General features: G+C 34.7%; 1 protein-coding gene across 1 annotated transcript in view; it reads right to left on the bottom strand.

Annotated features, from left to right (window-relative positions):
- Window positions 1–14,569, bottom strand: part of LOC123661481 (membralin) — a 108,571-nt gene that overhangs the window by 53,827 nt on the left and 40,175 nt on the right. The gene's annotated exons all lie outside the window — the stretch shown is intronic.

Here is a 14,569-nt window from a genome sequence, read left to right as displayed (position 1 = left end):
CGTGGGTCATACGTGATAGTCACCGGAGACGCCTGGCGTCGGGGTAGGACTAATTAGGTGTCGACAATTACGCTCTAACGACCGAAATCCGAGCACCGCTTGGAGCTTATTAACCGCTCGATGCTGAACACCGAGTCGACTGCCAAACATTCTAACGGTCACAGTTCTTCAACTTAATTTGGATATCACTTTCATAGTACCTACATTTTGGAAAACTCTTAGATATAATCTCTAAATTTCTACAACTTAGGCTGGCAAATTTCAGTACAAAAAGAAACTAAAGTATTAGTCATAGCCAAGTGAATAATTTTTTAAATTCATAATAACTTAAAATATTTTATTTTTATGTAATTCAATTAAGAATATAATGAGTGTTTTATCACTTGAAACAAAGCTATTTAATATGCCTTCAAGAATCAAATAAAATTTCAATGTATACCATGCAATAAATCAAGTATGAATTTCACACTCAACCCTCAGACAATCGGTCCGTAACGGGTACATAACTCAATATAACGCGGACAACTGTCCGGCGCCGCGGCAGAGTCTTATTTGCATTTTGATGAGGCCCGGCACTGATACAATAAACACGTTAGGAGTAGTCACGCGTCGCACTCGCCGACACCGTTACATTGACGCTTAACCGTACCGCTCCTAATTATGTTCGACTAATTAATATTAACTTGGAATCAATTATGTTTCTGAACATCTGATGTGAACTGCGAAGAACGAAATTTTCCAATTATAGAACGTATTCTCACTAGCAAAACTTTGTATATCGATTGTTATGATAAAACCGGGATAGATGCCTCACTTTTTGAAATGGCCACCCAATTTTAAAAGTATGATTTTTATACGAATAATTTTTATTAATGTAGCTAGCTCAATCCTTTGTGTTGAATTATTACTATTTTTTTAACCTAACCAATGCAGATTTAGCAGAAATTAGCTTTTCGTAAAACCTTTTTTTTTTGAGGATGGCTGCCTACCTATATGGATAGTTGCCCCACCATGAAAATACTGAGTAGAATAGATGATGCCCTTTTATACTGCATAAACGAAAAGTCCAAACCAAATGTTAAGTAGTTCTACTCTTAAAACACCAATTGTCTTCAAGAAACATGGTCCATAGTAATGAAAAACATTTTGTGGTTTTTTAAACCTTTTAATTGTAATAATTAGAATATAATTTTAATATCACACAAATTACTATACCTAATTAAATTTTTAAAGCGCTGTTTAGCTAAAATATAAATTCTAAAGTTTCAACATTATATGTATATATATATATATATATATATATATATATATATATATATATAGTGTGTATAAAATATTCATATTAAGTGTCAACATGCAAATTGCACAATCATACTTTCTCATCGAAAGCTGACTGAAGGTTTTCTGTAGTCCAAGAACATACTCGAGCTCGCATTCCTTCCTTTCTTTTATATTTTCGTAGCATAGTTCTGCTAGAATCAGTAAAATATCCAAACATAAATTTACGTAAATACATAAAAAATATAACAGACACTAAAAATGTTTTAAAAATATAAACTTACTCCCATATATGATGTATGCAGGGACAGATAAATCTTTACCTCGAAAAATCAGGGCAACTATCCTTTGTGATAGGGATAGATTCCCACGTATTTTTTAAATAAATTATAAACAAAATAGCATCTATCTACACCTAGATGCAGACTCAATGAACCAGTATATTGACGTAATAAAAAATATAACGGAATTTATTACTATTTATAAAATTATACAACTTTAAATACTAACCTTTAAAACTTTGACGTGTTCGTAAGTTTCGCCATGGATACAATTACACACACGAGCGAAACGCTTACTTGCCACACGAATATCTGTGGATATCTGAGGTACTGGGTGACTTCGGCTCCTACTTATGCGATTAATTTTTAGTCGTGAGTTCGGAATGTTAGGTTTTTAGAATATAAGGCATCTATCCCACTGCGGCATCTATCCCGGTTTTACCCTATATCATATTTATAGACTAGCCCTTTGGCACAGTTTGTTGTGGCCCTGATTTCTCCTCCGCGGGTTGCGGGTTCGATTCGCGCCTGAATCTGGATGTAATCTTTGTGTTTATATTATATTTATATACATATAATTTCTTTGTATGTTTGTCAAAAAATGTAGCTATAACAGTCGGCTGTTTCCTATAACACAGACATTAAGTTGCTTACCCTAGGGAACAGACGACCGTGTCATGTATCAACGTGATATTTATTTAATTATTTATATAATTAGGTTGTGACTGATTTTCTGATTAGCAATCGTATAACCTTTGTTTATTCAAAAATTGCTAAATAGATGACATACAATACGAGTATCTTGACATTAATTTGATTCGGATTGGTACTTTTTAGCATTTTACATCTACCTATATGTTTTACTGCATCTTTATATATTCCGGCTAGTACCTAAGTGCATATTTTTCATTTTTCGCATAGAATTTAGCCTTTAACATCCCACTGCTCGGCATAGGCCTCTTTCTCCATTTTGGAGAAGAATTGAGGGTTCATCCACCACGCTGCTCGACTTGTTCTCTACTATGAGTGACGATAGCTATAGGTATGTATGATAAAAGCCGAGTTCGACGGCTTAACGTGCTCTCTGAGGCACGGTGGACAGACCCACAAGGCCAGACATCCAAAGAGGAAAGAAATATTCGTACAAATACGATCAATTCATCGATACTAGCTTATCCTTCGTAATATAATGTGGACTAATTTGACATAAGAATTTAAATAACGGAATATGAAAATTTTCTTTATGTTTCCAATACATAAAAAAGTCGCTCGATTCTCAATCAGTAGATTATTTTATTGAAATACTTTCTATGACTGTATTCAATAACTTTGCATCTGTAGTGTTTCGCGCGTGCTTCTCGCCCATCTCCGGCGATCTACGTCTTGTCCTGGAATTAAAATTAATAGCGGACGCCGGCACGTCGTCGGCCGGCCCCGTCTCGACCCGCCCCGTAATTTGTTTACTCGCTTCGCTACGGATTACGTCGTATGCTTCGCTGAATTGGTAACAACCGTGACTTTTTAGTTGTGAATGATTGAACCGCGAATATAAAATTCAAGTTACATACAAGCTACGTTCCCTAGACGTTTTAAGCTTGCGAAGGTAAAGACTGAACTCGGCAGATCTATGTTTGGGTGCAATTTTCTTTTGTATACTTATTGGAATAAATTTTAAGAAAAGTTTACAATTAAAAAATTCCTAATATTTGTCAATTAAAATAATGATAAAACATGTATTTATTTGGATACGCTCGACATTAAATTCATGTAGGATTAATATGAACGCAGAAATGAAATTGTAATAAAACAATTTTATACACTATCAAAATATATCCAAAACACATTTGTAGGACAGAAGTACAAAAACAAAAAACATTGAGAATCCTCCAATCACGACACCTATACATAAGAGAAACGAAAACATATGAGAGTTGATTATACTCGGGCGAGCTCAAGAGCAATCCTGTATAGCCGGAGGTGTAAGATAGCACACAAATTGTCGCTTCTTCCCAGGTTTTAATCAAGGGGGACACCCGCCGCGTCTGTCGTCCGCGCTTCCTTGAACTTGGCGCAAATTGAGAATAATGGTGCCAGTGCCGTTTTAGGGTTCTTACGATAAGACACGAATGAGACATAGCTCTTTTAATATTGTTTCTTTTTCACACTAATTTATAAAATGAACACTATGATTTATTGAGTTACTCGATACATGAAATAAAATAATAAATTAGTGAACATAAGAAAATGAATAAAAAACGTTAGTATCAGTAGGTATATACTGATACTAAGGTTTTGTATCCATTTTCTCATGGTCCTTTTGGTATACATATGCCCAATTACGTTTGTATTATTAATATTGTCGTTGTGTGAACACTTTGAAGTGTCCCAGGAGGTCCTATAAATATATATTTTTGGTATCTTTAAAAGAAATTCTAAACCTTACTTAATTGGCATTTCATTTCAACAATTTTTATATAATTTTGGTTAAGACTAATATTTGGGTTTTTTTTTTTTTTGATGACATTGCATAGAATCACAATAAGTCAGTTAACAAATATCTCCATGATGCGTTCTGTCGCACGCGCAGACTTTGTTTTCAAACCTCAAAGTAAATGTCATTCGTTTTCAATCATTTTATTTCATTCAATATGTGATCACGTAAAATTAATTTCTCTGTTCTGAATGAATATTCGGTCGGGTTTGAAATATTTTTTCGATTTCGTTAAACGATAATCGTTAGTGAATGTTTTCTGTCCTTTTTTTTTAGGCGTGAGCCCATATTTTTTAATTTAACTTCCTCAAAATGGCGTCTTAATAAAAAAGGGTGCCCCGCTAATGCAAAACGCATTCATCTTATCCGGTAAGATTCATATCTAGTTTCTCGGCATATGTTCTTCTATCGATGGATTTCTATATAATACTAGCTGACCCGGCGAACTTCGTATCGCCTAACACAAACTTTATCGTATGGTATTAAAGTTCAAATTGACTTTTAAGTATTATCACAAATCTTTTGTATGGGAGTATAGAAAAGTGTTGTTTTTAGACTTTTTCAGGAAATTTAATTTTTTTTTTTAGAATTTTTCTCTCCGTAAGAACCATCCTCGTACTTCAAGGAATATTTTTAAAAAAGAATTAGCGAAATCGGTCCAACCGTTCTCGAGTTTTGCGCTTAGCAACACATTCAGCGACTCATTTTTATATTATAGATTGATTATTTTTCGTTCCTCACTCAGTCTATCACAGTCCACTGCTGGACATAGGCCTCCACAAGTTCACAATGTACCTAATATGTTATTATATTTTAGCAACAAAATTTTGTTTATTTCTTTAAGGCAAGTAGGCAAACAAGTTAATGGAACTAACGATTAGTGTTCCCTGACACCCACTGGTACAATTCAAAAGATTATAAGCATGTTCTGCTGTGTGGTTACGGCAGTAAAGAATATAGCCACCCCCTATCTTCCCGTGGGTGTCATACGAGGCGACTAAGGGATAACTCAGTTCCACTACAACTTTGGAACTTAAAATGCCGACCGATGGCGGGATAACCATCCAACTGCTAGCTTTCAAATACACAGACCAAAGACGGGCACCAGCGTCTTCGGTGCGACAAAGCCAGCCCTGCTATCACCAACCCGCCTGCCCAGCGTGGTGACTATGGGAAAAACACATGAGTTCGCGCCATTTTTGGCGCGAGCTTGGGGAGGCCTATATCCAGCAGTGGATTGCGATAGGCTGAAGTGATAAGCATGTTTAGATACACTCCACGCTTACTAGTTCTATATTTACCTTCCTTCTGCAATGAATTTGTCGATTTGAAATAATTTTGTAGTTCGCAATTAAGATCGCGATGTATCGATGGCATCGTATCAGCAATGGCGTTCTACCCCGCGGCGCACCGTTTAAGTTTCGGCGCTAAGCCGTGCATTGGTGATCCGCCTTTACGAGCTCGTTAGGGCCGGTAATCGCGTTGCAGGAGCCGGATTACGCCTGTGCATTATTAGTGTTTTTATTGATTCACTCGCCTCCCGTCGTAAACTGAGATTATTATTCGCGTTGCGCCCCTCCCTGCACCCCCGCTTGCCCTCGGCTGACTTGTTTTGTTACTTAATCGCAACGATAACAACATTTAACGACGGCTAGGTGACTGGCTAAATTCCACTCCGATGTTTAGTGCTCATTCTATTTTCATTAACCATTTACTCACTTAATGATCCAGATCCTAAGGGAGTGATTCAAAGACTTGGTATCCATAAAATTAAACCTTGACGTGACCTGGTGGCATATATATGTATCTATTAATTTATTTAATGGTTTGTTGCACACTACACTAAAACACAGATTGTATTTCAAAATGCAGGCTTAACGCTAGTATAGATATACCGACATACTATAGATTTAAGTTTCTAACGGCTACCATAAGAAACATCTTCATCGTAATTTAAAAAAAATAAACGGGAACAGAAATGACTTGAAAAGTTGTTTCTTTATCGAAACTATTAAGATGAGAAAAGTGAAATAGTAAATGATTAAATTTAGACAAACTGTAATAATTCAAATTCCTCCCGTGATCATGGTTACAGCAACGTATACAAAACGTCGGGCATGTACATAAACGTAACGCAAAACCTAACAAAACGGGATAAGATCCGAAAAGTTGTTTCATTATAATGGGTAATAATGCATTGAAAATAAATACTGGATAGACATTTTAAAACAATAGTACTCCAACGACCTATTCAGTATTTAAATAATTGTGTTTGTTCGCAAACGAAAAAGAACTGACTTGAAAGAAATTGTATCAACAAGTAATACGACGTAAGTATATAGTCATTAAACATATTTAATATATTAATACGTGAAGCAAAAACTTTGTACCCCCTTTGTGAAAATTTCGCGGACGGAAGAGTATGAAATTTCCCACACTTATAGTTTATATAGAGAAGGAGTGCAGAATGCTAATATTTTTTTTTTTAATTATACATAAAAAATACATTAAGTCAATAAAAAAATTACACACATTACCATGTATTTGACACATACACGCATATATAGTAATTTGTTTATTATTTTAGAAGTATAGTCTTTGACAACAGAATCTTAATAATGTTCAAACTTAGAATTTAAATTATTTATGGTCATATTTCGATCACTGGGCGACCACTAGGTCAAGTTAAATGGGACCACAAGACAAGTACTAGCTTTCAACAGAGAATAGAATCTTTAAAGAATCGTTATAGAATTGTTAAATAAATAATAAATAAATAAAATCAGTACACCTAGTAAAAACTTATGATTATTAACATACATAAAAAATTGTATCGAACTGAGAATCTCCTTCTTTGGAGTCAGTTAAAAAGACATGTTTGTATTATTAAACAAAAATTAAAGCCATATGGAAATACATAATATTGAAAAAAAAATCATACAATGTGGTATGGTCTATGGTTGAGTGAGAGATGACATAATTATGAGGGAGAAAAAACCAATGAAAGTCGATCCAACACTAAGTTTATTAAGATTATTTTGAGTATATAAAAGCAGAAATACAGACGTCATTCGTAGCAAACAAATAACAATTTCATTAGAAATCTGTATCAGTCAAATAACAATTTCGTAATAAATAAGCTAAATTAAGGAGGTTATTAATTTACAAGACAATAATATTGCTTAATGAGCGTTAACCCGTACACAATGCATAGATCCAGGCAATAACAATCACATCCTTAAAGATAAAAAAAAATCATATTGTTGCACTTATTAAACAAACTTTCAAGTAATTTAAAAACTTATTCAATAACCCAGTATTCAGATTAAAAAGTATTCAGACCCAAGGCAAATATAATAAACCAAAGTGATAATACGTCTAAACTAGTCTAAAGTATCAACCGCCAAGTATCAAACGTATAGTAAAAACTTTCTCGTTCAGTGAGATTACTTCCCTCTGAACCTCGTTTCGGGGACGGGAAAGCGGCGTTACACATTTGTTATGACCGTCTAGCCGTAACTTAAATTACACCAATATAACCTTTATAGTGAAGAGTGTAAGAGAGGTGATCTTAGTGCAGCCTCAAGTACGTACCGACGCCAATATGTATCGAACGCCAATATGTATGCATGTTAATAAAGCCTATTGTGTCCCTTGCCTTAGCCAGATTAGCTCACAACGACAGTCTTTGTCAATACCACATACTCTGTATGATCGTAACACACAATATAGTTTATGATACAATAATAAAAAAACGATAACAAAAACTCCCAATAATTTAAACATCAAAAACGTTTCAAGTAATATATATTAATTTGTAAAAAGTAATAATTTCATCACGTTTCAATAAGCGGAGCGGAGATAAAGGAATAAAATAATCAATTAACTATCGAACATTCTCCAACATTCATCGAAGGTAAAACGTAACGATATCGTAACGAGTATTATTAGCCCGAGCCGGTACGCAGCGTCTCACGAGAGCACCCCTAGCATTCGAGTGGAAGAAGAGTCAATCATTAGAGCCGTTGAAGAGGTTAATTTCGATAATCCGCTTTACCACTCGCCTAAAATCTGTTGCCCGACTCTCGCCGCAGGCAGCATCGAAGAGATTACTGTCATCGGTACACAATGGTATAATGCTTAGGTATATCGCTGATACCGTAAGTTCATCGTGCCATTAATGAAACGTACGTGTCGGTCGAGCCCGGTCCCTCGTGATCGAGGCGAGTACGGGCCGCAGTTTAATTAGGGCAGCGGTTTAACAAACTGCTAATGGCGAAAATGGATCAGTGTATCGGTCGGTCTAGCTAGATGTGACCCGCGGTCAAATCAACATTTGCCGACGGATCGAATTACGGCTCGCCGCCACCTCACCCGTAACGTAATTGATTCAGTGTCCGCTGGGCGCCGGCACGCCTTTTTGTCTCTCGTCCGGAAAAATGCAAAAACCACCAATAATTCAATATCCCACACTTCGTCGCCGCCGCCGTTCTATCAGGAATATATCTTATATTTTATAATGTACTGTAAAATATTAACATTTTTTTAACTTTTATTTTAGGAACATAAGGACGAAGTGTTGTGTTAAGATAATTACATGTTATTTAAATTATTATCTTTTTTTGTAGAACTTTACTACAACCTTAATGCTTGTTGTAAAAAAAATAATTTTAAACACTAAATATTATTTCATTTATTTGTATAGAGTTAAAATCGTTAAAATCAGTATTTCAAAATCAAAAACCTGAAAACGACAGCACAACAAGTACGCTCTTCTTAAAAAGTATATTAAATATACAAAATACAGTGTAAAGTCCGTTCGCGTGAGTACATTCTCACGTGCAATTGAACAGCATCCGACGTGGAAACAGATACACGACAAATGCACAGAAACACTCATATCGAAACGAAAACATTTCACCGTTGAATATCGGAGGAGAATATTCGTGTTTCATCTGATAGCGCGGTGGGGTTTCTGAGCTGCATCTATATTTATCTACATACCCTCTACACTATCATTTTAATACATGATTGAAGTACTAATTTCAAATGACTAGCTATTTATTATTTCCTACATACCTACATACATAAATACGTTTTGCGATAAGTTACTCATATATTTACGTAGTTAAAGTCTTTGTTAACAAGTTTGCCTTATATTCAAAAAGCACCCATAAACTCGAGCTTCACATTCAATGTTATAAATGTGCTAGTATCACGAACACACTATCGCCATTCAAATAGAACAGTAGAAAAATATTTAGGTAGTATCTGTATGTATTTTATTAGTTTTCAAACATTATTTTATGTTGATTATTGAACCGCTATCCTCAGAGAGTTATACGGTATATATTTGAAATTGGCTTCATAAAAGAATCCTAACGTACTGTACGCATTTCAAAATGAAAAACAACTAGAAAATCGCCAGGGACCGGCACGCCAGCAATATTGCACGATTCGATTTAAAACTACGACACGGTGTCCTATCAAAGAGTACCAATATTTTTTTTGTCTAATAATACCATTAATTCCTTTGAAGATGTGAATAATGTATTGATAATAATATAAAGGTTTAATTAAAAAAAAGGGTTAACTTGTGTGAGGCTTTAGACAGATTAATTATATTAATATTTTTTTTATTGATATAATTTTATATATATTTTATAATAACCTATCGACGCTTTCAAAAATCACTGTAATTAAAAAAAAAACAAATTTGGCGAATATACAAAAGCAGCTTATTTCGATAATGAAAAACGCGTTTAAAAAAAAGAACGTCATAATTAGAAAGTGGTCCAACAAGTACTTAGTCTACAAAAGTATAACAAACATTTGAAACTGGTGATTTAAATTTAAACATAGTCTCTTTTTATTTTTATGCACTTAACCCAGTAATTTCTTTAACATATTAGAGAAATACATTTTCTAGAAGCTGATATTTCTGCCGGCGATAAACTCATTTGTCTCAATTTACAAATATGTCCAATAGTTTGGCATAATAGAACGCTGTGATCGCTTTGCTCTTCTTCAGGTTGTCGACGTAGAGCACACCTTGTGAATCCTAGACATCACCTATTCGGGTGATAGGATATTCTTCGCCTTCTCTTTTTTTAGTTCCCAATCTACAGACTTTAAAAATGATAAAGTAATAAAAAAAAGAAACAATTACTTTTCTAGCGCTTTATAGACTAAAGGTCATATTTAGCTACCCCAGTGAAGTTACTCATCTCTATAAGTACATCAACGTGTGCTACTATTTACATATTGTCCAACAATGAGCAAAAGAGGTAAGTCCTCCACAATTTCTACTATCTTGCATTTATTCTACCTTTACTCTTTTTTGGTATCGACGTATTAGAGGTTATTATTGTGATGTTAGTGATTATGGGCGACGGTACCATCAATAACTGTCGCCTAATTTGTCAATTTCCGTTAACGTTTAAGAGAACAGTGTATTTAAAACGTTTTATAAATAATAATAAAAATTGGTAATGTTATTTTGTTTATCGATATATTTTCTATTCTAGGAAGATACACATATCAATCTGATAATCCGTTTACATAAAATATTTCACATGAACCGTCAACGTGAGTGACGTGATACAATCAAAAGTTCTGCGACAGACACCGGTCGCTTCCGTCCGCCTCGGATGTAGACAATTTGCAACTAAATTCATCAGTGCTTACGAAACCCACTTACGTGGGCTTTGATGTAATTGGGCCTCCAGGGCGACATTATGCTTCATTTTCCCGAGACTGGCAAAATAGCACGGCATCTGTGGGGAACTTAATGCAGTTTGTTAAGGAACGACACAAACTATACATCGTTTAACATAACATCTGTTTTATATGATACAATTCAATTCATAATCTTTTCAAATGAGTTTTAATAACCTAATAGAGTGCTTAAGTTAGGTAAACTATAAATATAAACATTTTATTAAAATTCATTATTAAAATTTATTCATTATATGTGTTATTAAAAAGATAGAGTAGGAACAGTATGAATTTATTACGTTTAACCAGTGACCTTTTAGTAAAAAGGCATGACCATTCATTGATGGGCTACATTTCAGCTAACAGCCTACGGCGTTATATACTAACATAATAAAGTTAATAGCTTAATTTATCATTATTAATAAATTAATTTATTGAAGAATTCAACACATTAAAGAATCAGTATTATGTTAATTTACAAGTATATACGTAAATATTTGACTTCTAAAATCACTATGTAATAAAAATATTAAAATTTTACAATACATCACATAATTCTTTCAAAAGCATCAATTACAAACGATGGCAGTAATGTGAAACTGAATTCATAATTGCTTAAGACTGACTACTGACATGACTTTGAAATAATTGAGCCCCCAGAGTAACATAACGGTTCGTTTTACTGAAACATGCAACGTAAACTACCCTATCGTACTCGTACCCTAGTTCGAGCGTAATAGCTTTTAACTCTAATAAACTCATTTAAATTGGTAACCAATTTTATGTATGTGTTTTGTTATTCAACTTACTTTTCATTAAATTTATTTGCAAATTGCATCTATTGTTAAATTAAATAATAATAAAAACTTTAACGAATCAAAACTTATTGTCTCTATATTTTGTTATTTGATATATAAGTAAAAATTATAAATAAGGAATGGTTTGTTTGTTTATTTTTGGTAAGCACTGTAATTTCTATGTGGATTTTGCAGCTTTTAGTAATGAAAAACAAAAAATTTCTTAGGAGAAAGGTACACTATCCAGACGTACCAGGATTGAAAATATCAGACAATTAATTAAAAATATTAGTAAAGTTTTATTAAAAAGCTTTAAATGAAACTTTTAAAAATATATGTTGTACACATAAAATTAAACCGTTGTAATGAAGTCAACTCAAAATACGCACGAGCCAAAGAACAGACGTAGTCATTGACATTCAATGTTTGACTTGATCCGGTCGATCACAGAACTAATTGAAGCTTCAGGCGGTCGCTTTTGATGCGCTTTTCGCTAAGTTTGTAATTCACACCATAGTTTGCAAACGGTACGTATATATTTCTACGTTTATTTTCATAAAGCAGCTACCAACTACTACTTATTTACTTGATTGGTATTTAAAATCTTTTTTATATCTTACTCTCTCTATATATATTCTATTTCTTTTTGAATATATATACATATACATATACATATATATATATATATATATATATATATGTATATATATATGTATATGTATATGTATATGTATGTATGTATGTATGTATGTATTCAATATTTGTATACATATATTAACAAGTAAATGTTGCGTACACATTGACGACACATTGTTACGTACGTGGATTGTACACGTGGACGACGCATTGTTACTTATGAACGTCGCGTGGTCAACGAGTGGACATCGTTTGGTCCACTTTTCGAGTAGTCTGTCACTATTGTCACTGGTGTCTTGTAATGTCAAATTTTGCAAACCGTGATTCGGCACTCATAGCTTACGCGCTTGATGAAGAAGAAAACGGAACAAAAAAAAAAGAAAGTTATTGGATACGCAAAATGAAAAAAGAGGGCGAATATTGGACCGTTCGTAGGCATTTGTTAGCCTACGAGGAAAACTTTTATTCGTACTATCATATACCGCAACGTGTGTTTCCGACGACGTTGTGTATCGCCGACGCATCGTCATCATTCGCGGTCAACATAAGACAAGCGTGCGAGCAGCGAGTTGTCACCGAGTGGTCCACTCGCCGTCCGTGCGTGGACAGCTTGCAAGCGAGGTAGTCGGTGACGATATACCGCAACGTGTGTTTCCGACGACGTTGTGTATCGCCGACGCATCGTCATCATTCGCGGTCAACACAAGACAAGCGTGCGAGCAGCGAGTTGTCACCGAGTGGTCCACTCGCCGTCCGTGCGTGGACAGCTTGCAAGCGAGGTAGTCGGTGACGATACGGCGTTGATGTAGTTGAGCGCGTATCCATAGAAGTCCATAGAAAGAATACTAACCGCTCGAGGCGAGGCGGTGCTGGTCAGGTGCCGGGTGGCTCTAATGAGCTATAGCCATAAAGAGTATAATTAAATAAATTTCTTCATACTTGAAGAAGAAAGAAATTCTTGTTTTGAAGTTTGTTTTTTAGATAGTGAAACCAGAATTTACGTATTTTCAATTTTTTATTAAGCTAACAAACATCTAAATAAAATTTAGAAGAACAAATAAAGCGTACGAACTAAAAGTGATCATATTAAAGTAACAACAAAAGCTTATCGTTTGGAGCATGCGAGTTTATAGAACCGCCGAAACCCGGTAACATTCCGCTTCCCGCGGTCGCTAGCTCGCTGAACTTGTTGCATGCTTCCGACCCACCCGAGGTATGGAGGCGAGGAGGCAGAGATTTTTTTCTGTTTCCCTTTATTTTCTTTCCCGTTTTCAAGAGACGGCGCATCTCATCTGTACAGTGGCTCGGGGGAACGAATGTTCTATCTAATTAAGTTTATCATAAAGCGCCGGTTATTGCCTCGCCGGCGAACTGTTTAATCGGAAACACGCTTTATGTTACAGTTTTTGTTCCTGTAATTACTATGTTAATAAAGGTACAAGTAAATGAAAATAGTCTATATTATTAAAACGAGCTTTCATTGGTAATTGTATTCATTAATTCGATCCCTTATTACTTAATGTTTTTAATATTGATGTATTGTATTTATTCCTTTTTTCAATATTGGCAGGTTGTTTATTCTTTTATAATACTTATTTACTCGACTTAAGTTCAAATATAAAATTAATAAATGAAAAATAAGCAGATTTTATCAATACTTTGTTATTATACTACCTTGCTTTATATTATATATATATGATATTGTACGCCGCGTTGGCGCAACGGTTACAGCCATGGATTGTATTGGCCATACAGGTGTGTGCCGTGGTCTGGGTGTTTGTGCAGTCCTTATGGGTCTCTCCACCGTGCCTCGGAGAGCACGATAAGCCATTGGTCCCGGTTATTATCATGTACACCTGATAGCGATCGTTACTCATAGTAGGGAATATATCCGCCAACCCGCATTGGAGCAGCATTGTGAATTAAGCTCTGATTCTTCTCCTACATGGGGAAAGAGGCCTATACCCAGTAGTGGGATATTACAGGCTGAAGCGTTGCTATTATTATATACTTTACTGCACTCAAAAATACATATAAAATATAAAATAATAGTAAGCTTTATGGCAAAGGTGGACTTATCTCTGAAAGAGATTTCTTCCAGTCAACCCATGGTCATGAGTAAGTGTTTCATATAGCGAGGCAAACAGTGCAAGAAGTATTCATTAAGAAGAAAAATAATGCTATTATAATTTTGTAAAATATATGGTTTTGTAAATATATGGTTATGTATTACATAGAGGTTAAACATTAGTTCAGATTAAAATAGAAGTTATTTTCAAGAGACTCTGAAAGATTATGAGCTCTTAAGCCTCTGGATGTGGCCTGGACATTATCCACATTCGACACTTACGTAAATCTCAAACTCCCAA

This window comes from Melitaea cinxia, chromosome 17 (assembly GCF_905220565.1).
Source record: "Melitaea cinxia chromosome 17, ilMelCinx1.1, whole genome shotgun sequence".
Classification (NCBI taxonomy): domain Eukaryota; kingdom Metazoa; phylum Arthropoda; class Insecta; order Lepidoptera; family Nymphalidae; genus Melitaea; species Melitaea cinxia.
Note: the sequence above shows the minus strand (reverse complement) of the source record. Positions and strands in the feature narration are given on the sequence as shown.